The sequence below is a fragment of the Grammomys surdaster genome, unplaced genomic scaffold (genome assembly GCF_004785775.1).
Source record: "Grammomys surdaster isolate TR1022 unplaced genomic scaffold, NIH_TR_1.0 751, whole genome shotgun sequence".
NCBI lineage: Eukaryota > Metazoa > Chordata > Mammalia > Rodentia > Muridae > Grammomys > Grammomys surdaster.
Window position 1 is genome coordinate 2,629,815 of NW_021605170.1, and position 10,481 is coordinate 2,640,295.

Sequence of the window (10,481 nt, forward strand, 5' to 3'; positions counted from 1 at the left end):
GCCCAGCCCTCCACGGCAGCAGACCACCGCAGCCCAGCCCTCCACGGCAGCAGACCACCGCAGCCCAGCCCTACGCGGCAGGCTCTAATTGCTAATTTGGTACTGCTCTACAGAATTTTGTCTTGGCTCCTTTTGAATTCCCGAGAAACAAAGAGATTTATGAAAATCACATCTTCTTGCACAGAACAATCTTCAACAAAGGAATTTGAATTTTTATGCTAAGAGGGTCAAGAGCGATATCATCTTGGCCATAGAACCTAATGGTTGCTTTTAAATTCATATTTGTTTTGATTTATAAGAATAAGTTCATTGCAGATGCTTCAAGGCAAATGTGTTAGGTAAAATTCACATTGTTTTAAACAGTGACAGTCTTAAAATACAGGGTTTCTTCTCCTAATTAAAGAGAAACTAAACTGAAAAGACACTTAAACACGCACTGCAGGTCAAAAAGCCAAGGGCCACTAATCTAAATGATAAAACGATTTAGCTCAGAGATGTGGAATTTGATGCCCATGAGCAAATAAGAATAATTAGGGATCCCAGGACTTAAAATTTCAGAACCTTCATTAACTAAAATAGAATATGCCTAAATTATAAACTCTCTTTGAATATATTACTAGAGATAAAAAGCTACAGGGATGCAGACCTTGTGGATGTAGGGATGTCTATAGTCAAGTTCTTTCTCTCTCTGTCTCTTTGTCTCTGTCTATCTCTGTCTCTCTAGAGGTCTCACTTTCTCTCTTCTCTCTCCCTCCCTCTTTCCTTCCTCCCTTTTCTCCCTCCCCCTTCATGTATATGTGTACATGTGCACATGTGTGCATGTGGAGGTCAGAGGCCAACCTTAGATGTTCTCTTTCAAGACAATTCCCACCTTCATGTTCTGAGACAGGAGCTTTCCCTGGGTGGGACTTGCTGATTGGACTGTGGCCAGTGTCCTGCAGGGACCAGCTGTCTCTGCTTCTCCAGTACTGGGATTACAGGCATCAAGCATTAGACTTGGGTTTGTCTCTTCACCTGCTTACAAGGTGAGTATTTTATTGAGGGAGGAATTGCCCCATCATCTGGTGTAGTTATTGTGAATAACTTGTACATTGTGAAGTCAGGGAGTTTCTTATCTAGTTTTTATCTTATTATGTGTGATGTGTTTATAAAAAGATAAAGAGATGGGGGTATTAGTTCTATGGGGGTGTGTGGTGAGGTATGAGGACAAAGAGATGTCTCAGCAGGCCTATGCTGAGGCATCCTTTCCCCCTGAGGGACCAGCCACATGACAGTATATTATAAAATAGAGTTTATTCAGGACATGGGGAGGGGAGTTAAGAGGGTAGTAAAGGCAGAGAGAGGGAGAGAGAGAGAAGTGGAGGAACATCATGAGCACGTGGAAAGAGGGGGAGGGGAAGGGTATGGGAAGGAGAGAGAAGAGCAAGAGAGAAGCAAGGGAGCAAGAGATTAAGAGAAAAGGGAGCAAGAGATTAAGAGAAAAGGGGGCAAGAAGCCCCTTTTATAGTGGGTAGGCCTACCTGTCTGTTGCCAAATAACTGTTGGGAGGAGCATACCTGGCTGTTGCCAAGTAACTGTGGGGTGGAGTTTAGACAGACTGCTAACAATGTGGGTCCTGGGGGTTGAAGTGGATTCTCCTGCTTGAGTCATCTCCCCAGCATTTTGTAGATATCTTAACACTCATGAAGGCTAAGGTAGTGTGTGGAATCAAGAGAAAAGTCATTAAAATGAAAAAAAAAATACATCTTATAGTTGTGGATGCAGTCTGATCTTAAATATTGTTTTCTGGAATTTTACTTTTTTTATTGTAAAATGTGTAGTTCCTCAGACTCAGTGCATAGATGTGTAATTTGTTCACCAGTAGTTGTTGCACAGGAAGCAAACCCTTGATTTTTAACTAGAATTTTTAAAAACATTGTTTTGCTTTAGTTTTATTTTATGTGTATGGGTGTTTTGTCTGCATATGTGTCTGTGTACCGCATGTGTGCAGTGCCCTCAAAGGCCAGAAGAGGCCTTGGGTTCCCTGGATTGCAGATACTTGCAAGGCATCATGGGAATGTTAGGAATCCAACCTTGGTCTTCTAGAAGAACAGTCAGTGCTGTTAAGTACTGGGCATTTCTCCAGCCCCTTAACTAGAATTCTTAAAGAATGTCATGCTCATAACTCAGGCTGGTGAAAACCTGAATTGCATTCCACAAATATCAACCATGGCAGTATGCCTGGCTGCTCATAATACAAATTCTGATCAACCCAACAGACTTCAGAATCTTAGCACACTAGTACAGGAAGCTCAGCTTCAACCAGTGGGCTATATTTGTTGTGTAGGGTGGAGTTTTTCCCCATTGTGTCTATTGTAATTAGTAAAATTTTTTAATTTTCCAAAATTTTGAATTTCCTTTAAATTTAGTTAGAAAACCTTTCTGTATTTTAGTTTTTATAGCCAAACTCCTTCTGGTCATTTCCTATCTTTGTTGATCTAGTGAAAACATTATAATTTTTATGTCTCAATTCATTTAAATCTTTATTTCCTGAAGATTTAACTAACTGAAGTGATTCAGTGTCATCACTATAAAAAAATGAACTGAAACTGACTACCAGAAAACCAAAGAGAGGCTCCCAAACAGAACTCCCCACTGCCCATCTGGCTTTCCTTTCTATCTAACAAATCCTTGAGTCATAGAAAGACAGGTAAAAAACAAACAACAAACAAATCAAAAAACAAAAATTAAAAAAATTAAAAAAACAAATCAAACCAATAGAACAAGCAAGTTTCCCAAGCCAGGGCTTAGAGAAAACACAGGATGCGGGCTTTCTGAAGTGTCCGGGCTCAGAGCTGTCCACTCTAAACTTCAGCCTCTCTGCTTTGTTGTCTGCTGTTTGGCTTCCACTCCAGTTCTGCTTTGATCTTCTCCTCTGCTATTTTCAGGCTGGCCTCTCTTTACTGCATAGTTTCTGTCCTGGACCCTTGCAGTGGCTTAAAAGATGCATAGCCGCCTTCTCCTGCTCCTTCCCAAGTAAAGCATTAAAACTAGAATCTATTTAATTGGCAACTATTGACAGAGATATGTTTAGTAGAATTGACTAACTTTATTAATTACAAGATTCATCAAAGGAGACTTCATTCTTGTGGTCAGGCAACATAGCCACCAGTAATTCTGTGTGTGGGTGTAAAGGTGCCTGGAAGAATTGGGGACATTTCAGGATAACAACAGACAATATAACTATTACCTCAATACAAAAAAGAATCTGCAAGAATTTGATATATGGCCTACCTTTGAGGCAAATATTGTAGCAACAAAGAACTATAGGTTATCACAAGCATATTACAAAATGGGTGTGGTTGACATTACCAAAGAGTAACTAGGAAATCTCCTTGAAAATGAAGAAGGAATGATTTATATATCTATAAAACAACTCAGTATAAAACAATTCAGAGGGTAGAGAAATTAGAGGTCTACTTCCTGTGCACTAAGTATTGTCCCAATATTTAGTGCATTTATCATTTCATACAAAACTTGTTGGGGGCTAGCTGCTATGACAGCCCTCGCTGGTTCTCAATTAAGACAGTTAGTTATAAAGACCTTGAGTGACTTGTTTAAATAACTGCTAAAGGACAGCGCTGGGGCCTGGGCCCAGGGAGGCTCACTGTAGCCCAGACCTGGTTTGGTCATAGTTTCTAAAGCTGAGTGCTTTGTTTTCCTTTTAGCATTCCTTACTTGACTCTAAGAACAAAGTCATGTAAGCACAATCCCTGGCCTACGACACTAGAAGATTACAAGAGAGGTTTTGGATAATGACAGACCACCCTCCAGGCTTTCGTGTTCCAGGAAGTCTGAAGGAAACAGAAAGCAGGAAACAACTAGCAAATCTCAGAGCTTTGGATAAAACCAGGCCTAAGAGCAGGGCTTTCTTCCTTGCTAACTTTTCTTTTTTTCTTTTATGATTGAGTTTTAGGGGAAGAAATGGAATTGTTGGTTAGTTAATATTGAATGGCTTGAAAATGTCTCCAGACATAAAGAGAGTGAAGCATGGTGTCTTATAAAGGAAGCTGAGGCTGGGCAAGGTGCAGGACTAGCTTCAGTTCCTCCTCCCGCCAAGGGCAGGTGTTGAAGGGCTAAATAAAATGAAGATACAAAGTGTATCTATCCTATCTGCACAATGAAACAGCTTGCTCTCAAGGGCATTTGTTGTGTTTCAGGTTGGATTCTTAGAAGTTACATTGTAGAAATAGATTGCTTTCCTCAAACCTACTAAAAATCCAATATGCATGAAGTCTGATTAGAATTACAAGAAAAAAAAATTCCTTCTGTTTACTGCTCTAATTGGCAGTGGCACCTGGGAAGATGGAGCCTAAAAAACGAGGCGGACTAAAGTCTCATGCAATGGCCAACTTTATTCAAAGCATCAATTTATACTCTGTGGGTTAAGAACAGTCCCATGAATAAAGTTCTCACGAGTTTAAGCTGCATACAATCACAAGGACAAGCTGCACATGGCAAAGACATGTTTTTCCATAAAGACATATAAACAAATAACAGTAGCCAGCTGCAATGAATAATCCAAAGTAAATTCACTCCTATCTGCTACACCTGGGAGGGACAGGAAAGCACATTCCAAGAACAATTCTGTGTTTTTAGGGAGACCGAGGTCAGAAGGCTCTTACCTCGCTTTCTTGGAGTTTTCCCACAAACACTCTGAATTCACCTCATGTGACTCCATTCTGGGACCATGTTCTGACACCTTTCTAGGCAGGTATTTTAACTTATGGAAGATCATGTTTTCTTTTGACCCCGCTTACCCAATTTTGTTAAAAGTGTGGATGTGGTGAAGTTGCTCAGAAATGTAATGAGCCTCCCAAGTGGCTTTTATTCACACTCTTCCCTGGCAGCTTTTGGGCAGCATGGACAGGGCCTATGAGGTACTTTGCAGTTATGAACCTATCCAGGATGGTCTATCTATGATGGACCCTGCCAGTCAGCAGGACAGGGAAACTTGGGGGAAAAGTGATGGGTAATGGAGAATCAGTAATTCTAACCTCAAAATGTCCTGGAAATCTTAATGGATAATGGGGGTTTCTTTCAGGGAGGCTGTGTAATGTCACTAGTTGGAAGTGAATCTTGTGTCTGGCAGAAACACCAGTGGCCATTGCTGCTTCTCTACCGGGCTCCCCTGAGACATTCTTTGAGTGGTTTTCATAGTTCATAGATTCATAGTTGTTTTTTTTTTTTAAATAAAATTCAAAAGGTAGAAGGAAACCCTGTGTTCATTAAAAAAAAAAAAAAATGCTAGCATGTGCTTTCCTCACCAGATTTCCAGAGAGGGTTCTGCGGTTCATTTTGGTTTGGTTTATGCACCACTCAGACAAAGCCGAAGGCCCCAGACACAACTGTGCACATTTGTACACCCAGCCCTCCCCTCCATTACCCCTGCAAGGCAGTGTGGGGGAGAACCAACTGTTCAATGATACCATGATAGCTCTAACTCACTCACCAACGAAGAAGATTCAATCAGTGAATGGAACACTGTTGGAACCCCCCCCTTCTCCTGCCCCAGTTTCTCAAGACAACCCCGCATTGTTCAAAGATGCCACCTCTGTCAGTGGGAAGAGACAGACAAGACTCAGAAGAGTTAGTCCCCTCTCGATCGGAGGTAGAGCCACAGTTCACACTAATGCATGCTGTATGAATGCACCACACCCCTTATTTCCTTATATGACCCAGATTAGAAAGCTCCATGTCACCTAACTCAAGGTTGAAACAAAAGGAAAAAACCGCGCCATGTTACAAAGTTAAATACCGCGGGGACCGCGTCAAGCGTCCAGCTACTTCTGATCAGTGATCACTTGATGCTTTGGATCAGAGCTTTCAAAACCAGGCTTTCCAGCCAGCCAGGTGTGTGACTAGACAAGAAGAAGGTGCAGAGGCTCTGCGGCAGGAGCTGCTCCTTCCTGTCAGAACATATTTCTGCAGAGCCCCCGCAGTCTGCAAGCTGGTGACACCTCCTGCTTCTGCCTCCTAGTGGGCTGTCTGAGGAGGATATACATATGCATTAAGTTATTAAGCGGTGGTATGGGTTCTCACAAGTTCAAACACAAAGCCCGCTGTGTCTCTGCTCGAGCATCTCCAGGGGGGCCTGGATTAATAGGGATGCAAATAGAGCATCTGCACGAGGCCATATGATTAGAGCCTCCCCTCACACCTCAGAGTCAAGAGCAGAGAAACACTGCATGCCAAACACAACAAAAAGTGGTGATATAATATGCAAAGTCGGCTCCCCATCGCAACGGCAGTCAGCAAAACATCTCTGCTCACAACAGTTCTGCCCCGATTCTATTATGTAAGCTACTGTTCTCATCTCAGATGAAGGGCTGCTCCGTCTTAGAGACCCACTCACTGCTCAGAACTCTCTGCTTGTCACTGAGGACTCCATCCCAGAAACACACTGTCACATGGACAAGCTTGGCTTTGATACTTTACCTCAATTCCTTGTTCCTGAGAATAAATATAAGGGTCCCCAGGGCTAGCCATCAGCCTCAGCCCTGGTGGCACTAGGCTGGTTTAGGCTCCGTGCCTTTGGAGGCTCCCAGGCTCGACTTCTCAGGACAGAGGCCAAGTCCAGTATCTTGCCACAGTAGTGCTCTGGATGTAATTTGGGGACGAGCAGATGAAAGAATAAGTTAGAAGAGAAATCCATTTGTCTCCCAGCACATGTCACAGGCAGGGGGTGGGCAGGGTGGGGCTGTGGAGGATTTAATGTGGCTAGCTGTACCCACTGGGAAGAAACTCAGGTGAAAGGACACCTTTCTCTGTTTTGTCTCTCACGGTTCTCTTGGTGTTTCCCTGCCTGAACCCAGCCCTTTCCTTTATTTCTCCTTTATCTTATTCTGACTTGGCTTGTGTCTTAAGCGGTTCTAGAAAACAATCTTTTCCTGATTATGACCTTGTGAGGTTACCCGGCCAGGTGACAGAAGCACGGTATTTTGCTGTCCCAGAGAATGAAGGGTATCTTTGTGTGAGTTTCAGTCATGTCTAGGAATACATTCTGACACTGGCGCCTACTTATTTGGTATATTTATGTATGTGTGTGTCCGTCCCAGGATCTCCAGGTAAATTTGAATATGTTCACTAGAACAGACTAGGGGACAGACTCAGGTGTTGGGTCCTCAAGAAAAAACTACATAGGTTTTTTGAGACAAAAGGTCTAATTGGCATAGACTTTCCCAAGTAGAATAGCCTGGCCAGCCAGGAAGCCCCAGGGGCTTCTTGTCTCTGCCTCCCCAGAGCTGGGATTATAAACCTACACCATCTCTCTTTGATTTTAAAACATGGGTGTTGGAACTTGAACTCAGGTCATCAGCTGGCGGGGTGAGCACTTCACCAACAGAGTGTTTTCCCATCCTAGCATATACTCTCCAGACACTCGCCAGACTTGAGGCTTAGATCCATGGTGGACTGCATTCATAGGGAATGTAATTTGTTAGAGGCCATGTTGGTACAGTAGATTATCTTGCCTTACTTAAAGAATCCCATCTGGACTCTCTTTCCCCCAGCCATGACCACTGTCCCCATAGACCCCCCTTCCCTCTCACCTGGGCGTCAGCTCCATGCTTCTGGCCGGCCTCTGGGCATCCCCACAGGTTATATGCTGCACACTCTTCCACATCTGTCATTCTAGAGCTGAGTTGTAAGAACTCCTTAGCTCTTTCAGAAACTTCCCTTTGCCTAAGGAAAACGCTTCTCTAGACAAAGAGGTTCGTATCTATGATCTCAGCATTTGGGAGGTTCAGAAAGTAGGATTACAGGGAATGTGAGTGCAACCTGGGTTACACAGTGAGCTCCAGGTTAGCCTGGGCTACAGATTAAGACTAAACAAACAAAAATAAATAAACAAAACTCAAAGTTTCTTTCCCAGACACTGAAAGATCTCTCATCCCCCTTTGTATCTTGCAACATTTCAAAATATCTGCTCTTAATATATACGATGAGATCTCTTTTCCTTTTAAATCCCCAAGATCTTTCATTTCAGTGAACATGAAGCTCCTGTTTTGATGCATTGCTATTCAGAAAGTATCTAACCGTCATCTCTCCAACCCCCTCACAGCATGTCAGTGGCTTCTCTGTGTATCCGACTACGCGTTTCCCTTGTTTTTGGTTGACATCCTACTTTTCCTTAGATTCCGGGTCATACACATCACTTGGACAGGGATGTGTTGAGTTACTCAGCAAATGTAAGAACATTGGTGAGGGTCTGGCTGACCTCTCCTGGTCCAGGTGGACTCTGAGAGACTCGGAGGACTGATAGAAATCTGGGCTTCTGGATCAGAGACCTGCAATGAGATCTCTCCTGGCCTTCTGTTCTCTGCAGGACCACAGGGACTCTACCTGGCTTCTTTATGTCGAATCTTAGTTGATGTTTGTAGAATGCACGGATTTTCATTGTGGATTTGTTTGTTCCTATGTGGGGCATATTTGCTCCTAAAAACGCTGAGCAGGGAGGGCTTGCTTGTCATACAGACAGTGAACAGCTTCCTCACACAAAATCTGGAATAAACTGACACCATATATACCACAGACCTGGTAAGAACCAGCTGAAAAATAACGAGTCAAGTGAGCATTCCTCGATCACATTGGCATCGAGAACCCAGTGGCAGCTGAGAACAATGGAAACCGCCTGCTTACCTTTAAACAGTGCCCATTTTGATAGCTTAACTAATGTGGACACCAGTAACACCAGTGGCATGGCCGCTGCACCAGTGAGGAAGTTCTTGGGAGAAAAAACAATGGGAGAGAGAGAGATTTCTACGGTGATTTCTTGCATCTGCAATCCTAAATCTGATTTAGTATTAGTGCTCCTGACAGGAAAAGAAAATCTGGGGTAGTTACTCACATGATTGAAGGTTTTATTTGGTTTAACCTCAGAAATAACTGTGGTGATGGAACCCAGTGCTCGCCGACATGGGCTTCCTTTCTGAAATAAAGGACTGGAGTTTCTCCCTGTGCTGAAATGGGCTCTGAGATGCTTCGGAGGGGGTTGGGGATGGGGCGGGGGAGGCTCCTGAAGCCGCCTTTAACTACTTGCTATGTTGAAACATAAAACTATCCCCTGCCTGCTTAGTGGTTTTTTCATTTTTTCCCCCTGGAACATGGAAGAGACCGGAAAGCTCACTGACCATGTGATAGATTTGAAGGTGATGAACATTGTAGCTTGCTGTTGACACACGTCCTTCCTCCCCGGTACACTTCCTGTCATCCAGGGCTCTGTTTTGTGCCCTAGCCCCTGAGTTATGGTGAGAGGTCCACCCGAGTCCTGGGCTCGCCTGGAATGACTTCCATGTTATTTACAGCTCCACCTCCTCCTTCCTGGCATTTGTCCTTTTCTTTTGAAGTATCCCCCTGGCCTCTTGTCAAACTTCAGTGGCAAGCATAAAACAGGAGGCACATACTCATTCTGTTGGGGGTGAGATGAATAACTGAACAAGAAACTGTCAATCTTATAGCAAACCCTGCAGGTGTAATGCCTTGCTGTGCTGACTGGTTTTAGCATAGGTGTACCTGAGCTCAAGGCCACATTGCTGTTGGTCTTTTGTGTCACCCTGCCTGGTCTGGTGCAGTCCTGTGGGAGCAAAGAAAGCAGGTATCCCTGGTCCTCACACATTTCCTGACATTTGCAAAGTGCTCCCCACAAGGTTTTTCAAAGAAAGCACCCATATTATTTATATTTCCTAATGGCAAGAATGAAATCGACTTCCACAAGTTAAGTAATGGAGGTGCCCCCATGTTGCCCAAGGTCCTGCTACCCTTGGAAGTGTGAGTGTGGGAAGCTCTATCCTGAGACAGATCAGAACCCAAGAGGTTGGGTGTAGATGAGAAGCCCTGCTAACCTCCAGGGAAGCTCATTCTGAGGAAACCCGATAAAGAGGAATATCCAGGAAGGAGGGGCTAGGATAATCCTGAGTCTTAACAGGGAGCATGGTGGACCCTCCAAGTCATTGAAAAGGAGCTCCAGGACTGTTGTGCACAATGTCTGTAGCTGTTGTTGAGATTATTTTTATTCTACTTATTTGTATTTTGGGGTGTGTGTGTGTATGGTATATATGTAAGTTGGTATATGTGCATGTGTGTATGCAGGTGTGTGTACGTGTGTCTATGTGTGTGTGCACACGCATGTGTGTGAATGAGCAGTCTTAGATACTGATTATAGACTTGGAAATGTTAAGCCTTTGGACTGACAATACCCAGGAGATATAGACAGTGAAGTGAAGGAACATTAGAACATGTAAGGAGAGTACAGGGTTCCTGTTACTCTAGGAGTCCCTGTTCAGCTCTGTCCTCACTTCCTTCCACAATGGTTGATGTTGGTTAGCTTGACAGCAGCTGAAAGGATCACAGAGACAAATCTCTGGGCGTGTACTTTAAAGATTTACTTTTACTTTTAATGATGCGTCTCTAGGGTGTGTGGGAGCATATGTGTACATGTCATT